Genomic DNA, 12,262 nt, shown 5'->3' with positions numbered 1-12,262 from the left:
GTCCTGCGAAGCAGTGTGGCTTTTCTAGACCGAAATTCATTTTAAGCGTCAATTCAAGCATTTTCCTATTATCCTTTTATTTATTTGCTTTCATAATTTTTTTTGTTATTGATTTGCCCCCTGTTTTTTTCCACCATCCCGCAACTCTAAATTATCATGAAATCAATCCTTCACGCTTGCGCTGATACATTTGCGCCGACAAATTTGAGCGACGATCCGGGCTTTGATCGAGCCGTACCGTTCCTGATTTGTCTCGCGCCTTCAGATCCTCCTTCACGCTTCGACAAGAAGCAAAATATTAAGCAATCGTTCCGACGGAGCTAAATTACTACAGGATAAAGAACGAATAGGAAATTTGGATTTCGAAACAAAAAAGAGAGGGGTGCAACACGAGGACTTCCCAGGGGGTCACCAATCCAAGTATTACTCTCGCCCAAACACGCTTAATTTCGAAGTTCTGATGGGATCCGGTGCATTAGTGCTGGTATGATCGCACCCGCCATATTCCTTTCGCTTTATTCTTTTAAACTACCCCGTCCTGCGAAGCAGTGTGGCTTTTCTAGACCGAAATTCATTTTAAGCGTCAATTCAAGCATTTTCCTATTATCCTTTTATTTATTTGCTTTCATATTTTTTTTTGTCATTAATTTACCCCCTGTTTTTTTCCATCATCCCGCAACTCTAAATTATCATGAAATCAATCTTTCACGCTTGCGCTGATACATTTGCGCCGACAAATTTGAGCGACGATCCGGGCTTTGATCGAGCCGTACCGTTCCTGATTTGTCTCGCGCCTTCAGATCCGCCTTCATGCTTCGAGAAGAAGCAAAATATAAAGCAATCGTTCCGAAGGACCTAAATTACTACAGGATAAAGAACGAATAGAAAATTTGAATTTCGAAAGAAAAAAGAGAGGGGTGCAACAAGAGGAATTCCCAGGGGGTCACCCATCCTAGTACTACTCTCGCCCAAGCATGCTTAACTTCGGAGTTCTGATGTGATCCGGTGCATTAGTGCTGGTATGATCGTACCCGCCATGTTCCTTTCGCTTTATTCTTTTAAACTACCCCGTCCTGCGAAGCAGTGTGGCTTTTCTAGACCGAAATTCATTTTAAGCGTCAATTCAAGCATTTTTTTCTTATCCTTTTGTTTATTTGCTTTCATAATTTTTTTTGTTATTGATTTGCCCCCTGTTTTTTTCCACCATCCCGCAACTCTAAATTATCATGAAATCAATCCTTCACGCTTGCGCTGATACATTTGCGCCGACAAATTTGAGCGACGATCCGGGCTTTGATCGAGCCGTACCGTTCCTGATTTGTCTCGCGCCTTCAGATCCTCCTTCACGCTTCGACAAGAAGCAAAATATTAAGCAATCGTTCCGACGGAGCTAAATTACCACAGGATAAAGAACGAATAGGAAATTTGGATTTCGAAACAAAAAAGAGAGGGGTGCAACACGAGGACTTCCCAGGGGGTCACCAATCCAAGTATTACTCTCGCCCAAACACGCTTAATTTCGAAGTTCTGATGGGATCCGGTGCATTAGTGCTGGTATGATCGCACCCGCCATATTCCTTTCGCTTTATTCTTTTAAACTACCCCGTCCTGCGAAGCAGTGTGGCTTTTCTAGACCGAAATTCATTTTAAGCGTCAATTCAAGCATTTTCCTATTATCCTTTTATTTATTTGCTTTCATATTTTTTTTTGTTATTGATTTGCCCCCTGTTTTTTTCCATCATCCCGCAACTCTAAATTATCATGAAATCAATCCTTCACGCTTGAGCTGATACATTTGCGCCGACAAATTTGAGCGACGATTCGGGCTTTGATCGAGCCGTACCGTTCCTGATTTGTCTCGCGCCTTCAGATCCGCCTTCATGCTTCGAGAAGAAGCAAAATATAAAGCAATCGTTCCGAAGGACCTAAATTACTACAGGATAAAGAACGAATAGAAAATTTGAATTTCGAAACAAAAAAGAGAGGGGTGCAACAAGAGGAATTCCCAGGGGGTCACCCATCCTAGTACTACTCTCGCCCAAGCATGCTTAACTTCGAAGTTCTGATGTGATCCGGTGCATTAGTGCTGGTATGATCGCACCCGCCATGTTCCTTTCGCATTATTCTTTTAAACTACCCCGTCCTGCGAAGCAGTGTGGCTTTTCTAGACCGAAATTCATTTTAAGCGTCAATTCAAGCATTTTCCTATTATCCTTTTATTTATTTGCTTTCATATTTTTTTTTGTTATTGATTTGCCCCCTGTTTTTTTCCATCATCCCGCAACTCTAAATTATCATGAAATCAATCCTTCACGCTTGCGCTGATACATTTGCGCCGACAAATTTGAGCGACGATCCGGGCTTTGATCGAGCCGTACCGTTCCTGATTTGTCTCGCGCCTTCAGATCCGCCTTCATGCTTCGAGAAGAAGCAAAATATAAAGCAATCGTTCCGAAGGACCTAAATTACTACAGGATAAAGAACGAATAGAAAATTTGAATTTCGAAACCAAAAAAAGAGGGGTGCAACAAGAGGAATTCCCAGGGGGTAACCCATCCTAGTACTACTCTCGCCCAAGCATGCTTAACTTCGGAGTTCTGATGGGATCCGGTGCATTAGTGCTGGTATGATCGCACCCGCCATATTCCTTTCGCTTTATTCTTTTAAACTACCCCGTCCTGCGAAGCAGTGTGGCTTTTCTAGACCGAAATTCATTTTAAGCGTCAATTCAAGCATTTTTCTCTTATCCTTTTATTTATTTGATTTCATATTTTTTTTTGTTTTTGATTTGCACCCTGTTTTTTTCCCTCATCGCGCAACAATAAATTGTCATGAAATCAATCCATCACGCTAGCGCTGATACATTTGCGCCGACAAATTTGAGCGATGATCCGGGCTTTGATCGAGCCGTACCGTTCCTGAATTCTCTCGCGCCTTCAGATCCGCCTTCATGCTTCGAGAAGAAGTAAAATATAAAGCAATCGTTCCGAAGGACCTAAATTACTACAGGATAAAGAACGAATAGAAAATTTGAATTTCGAAACAAAAAAGAGGGGGGTGCAACAAGAGGAATTCCCAGGGGGTCACCCATCCTAATACTGCTCACGCCCAAGCACGCTTAAATTCGGAGTTCTGATGGGATACGGTGCATTAGTGCTGGTATGATCGCACCCACAACGTTCCTTTCGCTTTATTCTTTTAAACTACCCCGTCCAGCGAAGCAGTGTGGCTTTTCTAGACCGGAATTCATTTTAAGCGTCAATTGAAGCATTTTCCTCTTATCCTTTTATTTATTTACTTTATATTTTTTTTGTTATTGATTTGCACCCTGTTTTTTTCCATCATCCCGCAACTCTAAATTATCATGAAATCAATCCTTCACGCTTGCTGTGATACATTTGCGCCGACAAATTTGAGCGACGATCCGGGCTTTGATCGAGCCGTACCGTTCCTGATTTGTCTCGCGCCTTCAGATCCTCCTTCACGCTTCGACAAGAAGCAAAATATTAAGCAATCGTTCCGACGGAGCTAAATTACTACAGGATAAAGAACGAATAGGAAATTTGGATTTCGAAACAAAAAAGAGAGGGGTGCAACACGAGGACTTCCCAGGGGGTCACCAATCCAAGTACTACTCTCGCCCAAACACGCTTAATTTCGAAGTTCTGATGGGATCCGGTGCATTAGTGCTGGTATGATCGCACCCGCCATATTCCTTTCGCTTTATTCTTTTAAACTACCCCGTCCTGCGAAGCAGTGTGGCTTTTCTAGACCGAAATTCATTTTAAGCGTCAATTCAAGCATTTTCCTATTATCCTTTTATTTATTTGCTTTCTTATTTTTTTTTGTTATTGATTTGCCCCCTGTTTTTTTCCATCATCCCGCAACTCTAAATTATCATGAAATCAATCCTTCACGCTTGAGCTGATACATTTGCGCCGACAAATTTGAGCGACGATTCGGGCTTTGATCGAGCCGTACCGTTCCTGATTTGTCTCGCGCCTTCAGATCCGCCTTCATGCTTCGAGAAGAAGCAAAATATAAAGCAATCGTTCCGAAGGACCTAAATTACTACAGGATAAAGAACGAATAGAAAATTTGAATTTCGAAACAAAAAAGAGAGGGGTGCAACAAGAGGAATTCCCAGGGGGTCACCCATCCTAGTACTACTCTCGCCCAAGCATGCTTAACTTCGAAGTTCTGATGTGATCCGGTGCATTAGTGCTGGTATGATCGCACCCGCCATGTTCCTTTCGCATTATTCTTTTAAACTACCCCGTCCTGCGAAGCAGTGTGGCTTTTCTAGACCGAAATTCATTTTAAGCGTCAATTCAAGCATTTTCCTATTATCCTTTTATTTATTTGCTTTCATATTTTTTTTTGTTATTGATTTGCCCCTTGTTTTTTTCCATCATCCCGCAACTCTAAATTATCATGAAATCAATCCTTCACGCTTGCGCTGATACATTTGCGCCGACAAATTTGAGCGACGATCCGGGCTTTGATCGAGCCGTACCGTTCCTGATTTGTCTCGCGCCTTCAGATCCGCCTTCATGCTTCGAGAAGAAGCAAAATATAAAGCAATCGTTCCGAAGGACCTAAATTACTACAGGATAAAGAACGAATAGAAAATTTGAATTTCGAAAGAAAAAAGAGAGGGGTGCAACAAGAGGAATTCCCAGGGGGTCACCCATCCTAGTACTACTCTCGCCCAAGCATGCTTAACTTCGGAGTTCTGATGTGATCCGGTGCATTAGTGCTGGTATGATCGTACCCGCCATGTTCCTTTCGCTTTATTCTTTTAAACTACCCCGTCCTGCGAAGCAGTGTGGCTTTTCTAGACCGAAATTCATTTTAAGCGTCAATTCAAGCATTTTTTTCTTATCCTTTTGTTTATTTGCTTTCATATTTTTTTTTGTTATTGATTTGCACCCTGTTTTTTTCCCTCATCGCGCAACAATAAATTGTCATCAAATCAATCCATCACGCTAGCGCAAATAAATTTGCGCCGACAAATTTGAGCGATGATCCGAGCTTTGATCGAGCCGTACCGTTCCTGATTTCTCTCGCGCCTTCAGATCCGCCTTCATGCTTCGAGAAGAAGCAAAATATAAAGCAATCGTTCCGAAGGACCTAAATTACAACAGGATAAAGAACGAATAGAAAATTTGAATTTCGAAACAAAAAAGAGAGGGGTGCAAGAAGAGGAATTCCCAGGGGGTCACCCATCCTAATACTGCTCACGCCCAAGCACGCTTAACTTCGGAGTTCTGATGGGATACGGTGCATTAGTGCTGGTATGATCGCACCCACAACGTTTCTTTCGCTTTATTCTTTTAAACTACCCCGTCCTGCGAAGCAGTGTGGCTTTTCTAGACCGGAATTCATTTTAAGCGTCAATTGAAGCATTTTCCTCTTATTCTTTTATTTATTTACTTTATATTTTTTTTTGTTATTGATTTGCACCCTGTTTTTTTCCATCATCCCGCAACTCTAAATTATCATGAAATCAATCCTTCACGCTTGCGGTGATACATTTGCGCCGACAAATTTGAGCGACGATCCGGGCTTTGATCGAGCCGTACCGTTCCTGATTTGTCTCGCGCCTTCAGATCCTCCTTCACGCTTCGACAAGAAGCAAAATATTAAGCAATCGTTCCGACGGAGCTAAATTACTACAGGATAAAGAACGAATAGGAAATTTGGATTTCGAAACAAAAAAGAGAGGGGTGCAACACGAGGACTTCCCAGGGGGTCACCAATCCAAGTATTACTCTCGCCCAAACACGCTTAATTTCGAAGTTCTGATGGGATCCGGTGCATTAGTGCTGGTATGATCGCACCCGCCATATTCCTTTCGCTTTATTCTTTTAAACTACCCCGTCCTGCGAAGCAGTGTGGCTTTTCTAGACCGAAATTCATTTTAAGCGTCAATTCAAGCATTTTCCTATTATCCTTTTATTTATTTGCTTTCATATTTTTTTTTGTTATTGATTTGCCCCCTGTTTTTTTCCATCATCCCGCAACTCTAAATTATCATGAAATCAATCCTTCACGCTTGAGCTGATACATTTGCGCCGACAAATTTGAGCGACGATTCGGGCTTTGATCGAGCCGTACCGTTCCTGATTTGTCTCGCGCCTTCAGATCCGCCTTCATGCTTCGAGAAGAAGCAAAATATAAAGCAATCGTTCCGAAGGACCTAAATTACTACAGGATAAAGAACGAATAGAAAATTTGAATTTCGAAACAAAAAAGAGAGGGGTGCAACAAGAGGAATTCCCAGGGGGTCACCCATCCTAGTACTACTCTCGCCCAAGCATGCTTAACTTCGAAGTTCTGATGTGATCCGGTGCATTAGTGCTGGTATGATCGCACCCGCCATGTTCCTTTCGCATTATTCTTTTAAACTACCCCGTCCTGCGAAGCAGTGTGGCTTTTCTAGACCGAAATTCATTTTAAGCGTCAATTCAAGCATTTTCCTATTATCCTTTTATTTATTTGCTTTCATATTTTTTTTTGTTATTGATTTGCCCCCTGTTTTTTTCCATCATCCCGCAACTCTAAATTATCATGAAATCAATCCTTCACGCTTGCGCTGATACATTTGCGCCGACAAATTTGAGCGACGATCCGGGCTTTGATCGAGCCGTACCGTTCCTGATTTGTCTCGCGCCTTCAGATCCGCCTTCATGCTTCGAGAAGAAGCAAAATATAAAGCAATCGTTCCGAAGGACCTAAATTACTACAGGATAAAGAACGAATAGAAAATTTGAATTTCGAAACCAAAAAAAGAGGGGTGCAACAAGAGGAATTCCCAGGGGGTAACCCATCCTAGTACTACTCTCGCCCAAGCATGCTTAACTTCGGAGTTCTGATGGGATCCGGTGCATTAGTGCTGGTATGATCGCACCCGCCATATTCCTTTCGCTTTATTCTTTTAAACTACCCCGTCCTGCGAAGCAGTGTGGCTTTTCTAGACCGAAATTCATTTTAAGCGTCAATTCAAGCATTTTTCTCTTATCCTTTTATTTATTTGATTTCATATTTTTTTTTGTTTTTGATTTGCACCCTGTTTTTTTCCCTCATCGCGCAACAATAAATTGTCATGAAATCAATCCATCACGCTAGCGCTGATACATTTGCGCCGACAAATTTGAGCGATGATCCGGGCTTTGATCGAGCCGTACCGTTCCTGAATTCTCTCGCGCCTTCAGATCCGCCTTCATGCTTCGAGAAGAAGTAAAATATAAAGCAATCGTTCCGAAGGACCTAAATTACTACAGGATAAAGAACGAATAGAAAATTTGAATTTCGAAACAAAAAAGAGGGGGGTGCAACAAGAGGAATTCCCAGGGGGTCACCCATCCTAATACTGCTCACGCCCAAGCACGCTTAAATTCGGAGTTCTGATGGGATACGGTGCATTAGTGCTGGTATGATCGCACCCACAACGTTCCTTTCGCTTTATTCTTTTAAACTACCCCGTCCAGCGAAGCAGTGTGGCTTTTCTAGACCGGAATTCATTTTAAGCGTCAATTGAAGCATTTTCCTCTTATCCTTTTATTTATTTACTTTATATTTTTTTTGTTATTGATTTGCACCCTGTTTTTTTCCATCATCCCGCAACTCTAAATTATCATGAAATCAATCCTTCACGCTTGCTGTGATACATTTGCGCCGACAAATTTGAGCGACGATCCGGGCTTTGATCGAGCCGTACCGTTCCTGATTTGTCTCGCGCCTTCAGATCCTCCTTCACGCTTCGACAAGAAGCAAAATATTAAGCAATCGTTCCGACGGAGCTAAATTACTACAGGATAAAGAACGAATAGGAAATTTGGATTTCGAAACAAAAAAGAGAGGGGTGCAACACGAGGACTTCCCAGGGGGTCACCAATCCAAGTTCTACTCTCGCCCAAACACGCTTAATTTCGAAGTTCTGATGGGATCCGGTGCATTAGTGCTGGTATGATCGCACCCGCCATAATCCTTTCGATTTATTGTTTTAAACTACCCCGTCCTGCGAAGCAGTGTGGCTTTTCATGACCGAAATTCATTTTAAGCGTCAATTCAAGCATTTTCCTATTATCCTTTTATTTATTTGCTTTCATAATTTTTTTTGTTATTGATTTGCCCCCTGTTTTTTTCCATCATCCCGCAACTCTAAATTATCATGAAATCAATCCTTCACGCTTGCGCTGATACATTTGCGCCGACAAACTTGAGCGACGATTCGGGCTTTGATCGAGCCGTACCGTTCCTGATTTGTCTCGCGCCTTCAGATCCGCCTTCATGCTTCGAGAAGAAGCAAAATATAAAGCAATCGTTCCGAAGGACCTAAATTACTACAGGATAAAGAACGAATAGAAAATTTGAATTTCGAAACAAAAAAGAGAGGGGTGCAACAAGAGGAATTCCCAGGGGGTCAACCATCCTAGTACTACTCTCGCCCAAGCATGCTTAACTTCGAAGTTCTGATGGGATCCGGTGCATTAGTGCTGGTATGATCGCACCCGCCATGTTCCTTTCGCATTATTCTTTTAAACTACCCCGTCCTGCGAAGCAGTGTGGCTTTTCTAGACCGAAATTCATTTTAAGCGTCAATTCAAGCATTTTCCTATTATCCTTTTATTTATTTGCTTTCATATTTTTTTTTGTTATTGATTTGCCCCCTGTTTTTTTCCATCATCCCGCAACTCTAAATTATCATGAAATCAATCCTTCACGCTTGCGCTGATACATTTGCGCCGACAAATTTGAGCGACGATCCGGGCTTTGATCGAGCCGTACCGTTCCTGATTTGTCTCGCGCCTTCAGATCCGCCTTCATGCTTCGAGAAGAAGCAAAATATAAAGCAATCGTTCCGAAGGACCTAAATTACTACAGGATAAAGAACGAAAAGAAAATTTGAATTTCGAAAGAAAAAAGAGAGGGGTGCAACAAGAGGAATTCCCAGGGGGTCACCCATCCTAGTACTACTCTCGCCCAAGCATGCTTAACTTCGGAGTTCTGATGTGATCCGGTGCATTAGTGCTGGTATGATCGTACCCGCCATGTTCCTTTCGCTTTATTCTTTTAAACTACCCCGTCCTGCGAAGCAGTGTGGCTTTTCTAGACCGAAATTCATTTTAAGCGTCAATTCAAGCATTTTTTTCTTATCCTTTTGTTTATTTGCTTTCATATTTTTTTTTGTTATTGATTTGCACCCTGTTTTTTTCCCTCATCGCGCAACAATAAATTGTCATCAAATCAATCCATCACGCTAGCGCAAATACATTTGCGCCGACAAATTTGAGCGATGATCCGGGCTTTGATCGAGCCGTACCGTTCCTGAATTCTCTCGCGCCTTCAGATCCGCCTTCATGCTTCGAGAAGAAGCAAAATATAAAGCAATCGTTCCGAAGGACCTAAATTACTACAGGATAAAGAACGAATAGAAAATTTGAATTTCGAAACAAAAAAGAGAGGGGTGCAACAAGAGGAATTCCCAGGGGGTCACCCATCCTAATACTGCTCACGCCCAAGCACGCTTAAATTCGGAGTTCTGATGGGATACGGTGCATTAGTGCTGGTATGATCGCACCCACAACGTTCCTTTCGCTTTATTCTTTTAAACTACCCCGTCCAGCGAAGCAGTGTGGCTTTTCTAGACCGGAATTCATTTTAAGCGTCAATTGAAGCATTTTCCTCTTATCCTTTTATTTATTTACTTTATATTTTTTTTGTTATTGATTTGCACCCTGTTTTTTTCCATCATCCCGCAACTCTAAATTATCATGAAATTAATCCTTCACGCTTGCGGTGATACATTTGCGCCGACAAATTTGAGCGACGATCCGGGCTTTGATCGAGCCGTACCGTTCCTGATTTGTCTCGCGCCTTCAGATCCTCCTTCACGCTTCGACAAGAAGCAAAATATTAAGCAATCGTTCCGACGGAGCTAAATTACTACAGGATAAAGAACGAATAGGAAATTTGGATTTCGAAACAAAAAAGAGAGGGGTGCAACACGAGGACTTCCCAGGGGGTCACCAATCCAAGTTCTACTCTCGCCCAAACACGCTTAATTTCGAAGTTCTGATGGGATCCGGTGCATTAGTGCTGGTATGATCGCACCCGCCATAATCCTTTCGCTTTATTGTTTTAAACTACCCCGTCCTGCGAAGCAGTGTGGCTTTTCTAGACCGAAATTCATTTTAAGCGTCAATTCAAGCATTTTCCTATTATCCTTTTATTTATTTGCTTTCATAATTTTTTTTGTTATTGATTTGCCCCCTGTTTTTTTCCACCATCCCGCAACTCTAAATTATCATGAAATCAATCCTTCACGCTTGCGCTGATACATTTGCGCCGACAAATTTGAGCGACGATCCGGGCTTTGATCGAGCCGTACCGTTCCTGATTTGTCTCGCGCCTTCAGATCCTCCTTCACGCTTCGACAAGAAGCAAAATATTAAGCAATCGTTCCGACGGAGCTAAATTACCACAGGATAAAGAACGAATAGGAAATTTGGATTTCGAAACAAAAAAGAGAGGGGTGCAACACGAGGACTTCCCAGGGGGTCACCAATCCAAGTATTACTCTCGCCCAAACACGCTTAATTTCGAAGTTCTGATGGGATCCGGTGCATTAGTGCTGGTATGATCGCACCCGCCATATTCCTTTCGCTTTATTCTTTTAAACTACCCCGTCCTGCGAAGCAGTGTGGCTTTTCTAGACCGAAATTCATTTTAAGCGTCAATTCAAGCATTTTCCTATTATCCTTTTATTTATTTGCTTTCATATTTTTTTTTGTCATTAATTTACCCCCTGTTTTTTTCCATCATCCCGCAACTCTAAATTATCATGAAATCAATCTTTCACGCTTGCGCTGATACATTTGCGCCGACAAATTTGAGCGACGATCCGGGCTTTGATCGAGCCGTACCGTTCCTGATTTGTCTCGCGCCTTCAGATCCGCCTTCATGCTTCGAGAAGAAGCAAAATATAAAGCAATCGTTCCGAAGGACCTAAATTACTACAGGATAAAGAACGAATAGAAAATTTGAATTTCGAAAGAAAAAAGAGAGGGGTGCAACAAGAGGAATTCCCAGGGGGTCACCCATCCTAGTACTACTCTCGCCCAAGCATGCTTAACTTCGGAGTTCTGATGTGATCCGGTGCATTAGTGCTGGTATGATCGTACCCGCCATGTTCCTTTCGCTTTATTCTTTTAAACTACCCCGTCCTGCGAAGCAGTGTGGCTTTTCTAGACCGAAATTCATTTTAAGCGTCAATTCAAGCATTTTTTTCTTATCCTTTTGTTTATTTGCTTTCATATTTTTTTTTGTTATTGATTTGCACCCTGTTTTTTTCCCTCATCGCGCAACAATAAATTGTCATCAAATCAATCCATCACGCTAGCGCAAATACATTTGCGCCGACAAATTTGAGCGATGATCCGGGCTTTGATCGAGCCGTACCGTTCCTGAATTCTCTCGCGCCTTCAGATCCGCCTTCATGCTTCGAGAAGAAGCAAAATATAAAGCAATCGTTCCGAAGGACCTAAATTACTACAGGATAAAGAACGAATAGAAAATTTGAATTTCGAAACAAAAAAGAGAGGGGTGCAACAAGAGGAATTCCCAGGGGGTCACCCATCCTAATACTGCTCACGCCCAAGCACGCTTAAATTCGGAGTTCTGATGGGATACGGTGCATTAGTGCTGGTATGATCGCACCCACAACGTTCCTTTCGCTTTATTCTTTTAAACTACCCCGTCCAGCGAAGCAGTGTGGCTTTTCTAGACCGGAATTCATTTTAAGCGTCAATTGAAGCATTTTCCTCTTATCCTTTTATTTATTTACTTTATATTTTTTTTGTTATTGATTTGCACCCTGTTTTTTTCCATCATCCCGCAACTCTAAATTATCATGAAATTAATCCTTCACGCTTGCGGTGATACATTTGCGCCGACAAATTTGAGCGACGATCCGGGCTTTGATCGAGCCGTACCGTTCCTGATTTGTCTCGCGCCTTCAGATCCTCCTTCACGCTTCGACAAGAAGCAAAATATTAAGCAATCGTTCCGACGGAGCTAAATTACTACAGGATAAAGAACGAATAGCAAATTTGGATTTCGAAACAAAAAAGAGAGGGGTGCAACACGAGGACTTCCCAGGGGGTCACCAATCCAAGTTCTACTCTCGCCCAAACACGCTTAATTTCGAAGTTCTGATGGGATCCGGTGCATTAGTGCTGGTATGATCGCACCCGCC

General features: G+C 42.2%; 23 non-coding genes across 23 annotated transcripts; all 23 read right to left on the bottom strand.

The window, feature by feature from the left end:
- Positions 1 to 379: 379 nt before the first annotated feature.
- LOC140024233 (5S ribosomal RNA) lies at positions 380 to 498 on the bottom strand. The gene has a single exon (XR_011828206.1). It is a non-coding gene; the product is annotated as a 5S ribosomal RNA (ribosomal RNA).
- A 416-nt stretch (positions 499 to 914) lies between these two features.
- On the bottom strand, positions 915 to 1,033 carry LOC140023318 (5S ribosomal RNA). Its single transcript, XR_011827288.1, has one exon. It is a non-coding gene; the product is annotated as a 5S ribosomal RNA (ribosomal RNA).
- Positions 1,034 to 1,449: 416 nt separating this feature from the next.
- Positions 1,450 to 1,568, bottom strand: LOC140024232 (5S ribosomal RNA). Its single transcript, XR_011828205.1, has one exon. It is a non-coding gene; the product is annotated as a 5S ribosomal RNA (ribosomal RNA).
- A 416-nt stretch (positions 1,569 to 1,984) lies between these two features.
- Positions 1,985 to 2,103, bottom strand: LOC140021882 (5S ribosomal RNA). Its single transcript, XR_011825864.1, has one exon. It is a non-coding gene; the product is annotated as a 5S ribosomal RNA (ribosomal RNA).
- Positions 2,104 to 2,519: 416 nt separating this feature from the next.
- Positions 2,520 to 2,638, bottom strand: LOC140032197 (5S ribosomal RNA). The gene has a single exon (XR_011836122.1). It is a non-coding gene; the product is annotated as a 5S ribosomal RNA (ribosomal RNA).
- Positions 2,639 to 3,054: 416 nt separating this feature from the next.
- On the bottom strand, positions 3,055 to 3,173 carry LOC140024669 (5S ribosomal RNA). Its single transcript, XR_011828645.1, has one exon. It is a non-coding gene; the product is annotated as a 5S ribosomal RNA (ribosomal RNA).
- Positions 3,174 to 3,587: 414 nt separating this feature from the next.
- Positions 3,588 to 3,706, bottom strand: LOC140023055 (5S ribosomal RNA). The gene has a single exon (XR_011827027.1). It is a non-coding gene; the product is annotated as a 5S ribosomal RNA (ribosomal RNA).
- A 416-nt stretch (positions 3,707 to 4,122) lies between these two features.
- Positions 4,123 to 4,241, bottom strand: LOC140021881 (5S ribosomal RNA). Its single transcript, XR_011825863.1, has one exon. It is a non-coding gene; the product is annotated as a 5S ribosomal RNA (ribosomal RNA).
- A 416-nt stretch (positions 4,242 to 4,657) lies between these two features.
- On the bottom strand, positions 4,658 to 4,776 carry LOC140023317 (5S ribosomal RNA). Its single transcript, XR_011827287.1, has one exon. It is a non-coding gene; the product is annotated as a 5S ribosomal RNA (ribosomal RNA).
- A 416-nt stretch (positions 4,777 to 5,192) lies between these two features.
- LOC140024373 (5S ribosomal RNA) lies at positions 5,193 to 5,311 on the bottom strand. The gene has a single exon (XR_011828346.1). It is a non-coding gene; the product is annotated as a 5S ribosomal RNA (ribosomal RNA).
- Positions 5,312 to 5,726: 415 nt separating this feature from the next.
- Positions 5,727 to 5,845, bottom strand: LOC140024231 (5S ribosomal RNA). Its single transcript, XR_011828204.1, has one exon. It is a non-coding gene; the product is annotated as a 5S ribosomal RNA (ribosomal RNA).
- Positions 5,846 to 6,261: 416 nt separating this feature from the next.
- LOC140021880 (5S ribosomal RNA) lies at positions 6,262 to 6,380 on the bottom strand. Its single transcript, XR_011825862.1, has one exon. It is a non-coding gene; the product is annotated as a 5S ribosomal RNA (ribosomal RNA).
- A 416-nt stretch (positions 6,381 to 6,796) lies between these two features.
- Positions 6,797 to 6,915, bottom strand: LOC140032196 (5S ribosomal RNA). The gene has a single exon (XR_011836121.1). It is a non-coding gene; the product is annotated as a 5S ribosomal RNA (ribosomal RNA).
- Positions 6,916 to 7,331: 416 nt separating this feature from the next.
- Positions 7,332 to 7,450, bottom strand: LOC140024668 (5S ribosomal RNA). The gene has a single exon (XR_011828644.1). It is a non-coding gene; the product is annotated as a 5S ribosomal RNA (ribosomal RNA).
- A 414-nt stretch (positions 7,451 to 7,864) lies between these two features.
- Positions 7,865 to 7,983, bottom strand: LOC140024852 (5S ribosomal RNA). The gene has a single exon (XR_011828828.1). It is a non-coding gene; the product is annotated as a 5S ribosomal RNA (ribosomal RNA).
- A 416-nt stretch (positions 7,984 to 8,399) lies between these two features.
- On the bottom strand, positions 8,400 to 8,518 carry LOC140021900 (5S ribosomal RNA). The gene has a single exon (XR_011825882.1). It is a non-coding gene; the product is annotated as a 5S ribosomal RNA (ribosomal RNA).
- A 416-nt stretch (positions 8,519 to 8,934) lies between these two features.
- LOC140023315 (5S ribosomal RNA) lies at positions 8,935 to 9,053 on the bottom strand. Its single transcript, XR_011827285.1, has one exon. It is a non-coding gene; the product is annotated as a 5S ribosomal RNA (ribosomal RNA).
- A 416-nt stretch (positions 9,054 to 9,469) lies between these two features.
- Positions 9,470 to 9,588, bottom strand: LOC140024667 (5S ribosomal RNA). Its single transcript, XR_011828643.1, has one exon. It is a non-coding gene; the product is annotated as a 5S ribosomal RNA (ribosomal RNA).
- Positions 9,589 to 10,002: 414 nt separating this feature from the next.
- LOC140024851 (5S ribosomal RNA) lies at positions 10,003 to 10,121 on the bottom strand. Its single transcript, XR_011828827.1, has one exon. It is a non-coding gene; the product is annotated as a 5S ribosomal RNA (ribosomal RNA).
- Positions 10,122 to 10,537: 416 nt separating this feature from the next.
- Positions 10,538 to 10,656, bottom strand: LOC140024230 (5S ribosomal RNA). Its single transcript, XR_011828203.1, has one exon. It is a non-coding gene; the product is annotated as a 5S ribosomal RNA (ribosomal RNA).
- Positions 10,657 to 11,072: 416 nt separating this feature from the next.
- LOC140023314 (5S ribosomal RNA) lies at positions 11,073 to 11,191 on the bottom strand. Its single transcript, XR_011827284.1, has one exon. It is a non-coding gene; the product is annotated as a 5S ribosomal RNA (ribosomal RNA).
- A 416-nt stretch (positions 11,192 to 11,607) lies between these two features.
- Positions 11,608 to 11,726, bottom strand: LOC140024665 (5S ribosomal RNA). Its single transcript, XR_011828641.1, has one exon. It is a non-coding gene; the product is annotated as a 5S ribosomal RNA (ribosomal RNA).
- A 414-nt stretch (positions 11,727 to 12,140) lies between these two features.
- On the bottom strand, positions 12,141 to 12,259 carry LOC140024850 (5S ribosomal RNA). Its single transcript, XR_011828826.1, has one exon. It is a non-coding gene; the product is annotated as a 5S ribosomal RNA (ribosomal RNA).
- Between the last annotated feature and the right edge of the window lie 3 nt (positions 12,260 to 12,262).

The sequence above is a fragment of the Coffea arabica genome, chromosome 11e (assembly GCF_036785885.1).
Source record: "Coffea arabica cultivar ET-39 chromosome 11e, Coffea Arabica ET-39 HiFi, whole genome shotgun sequence".
In the NCBI taxonomy this organism is placed as follows: domain Eukaryota; kingdom Viridiplantae; phylum Streptophyta; class Magnoliopsida; order Gentianales; family Rubiaceae; genus Coffea; species Coffea arabica.
Note: the sequence above shows the minus strand (reverse complement) of the source record. Positions and strands in the feature narration are given on the sequence as shown.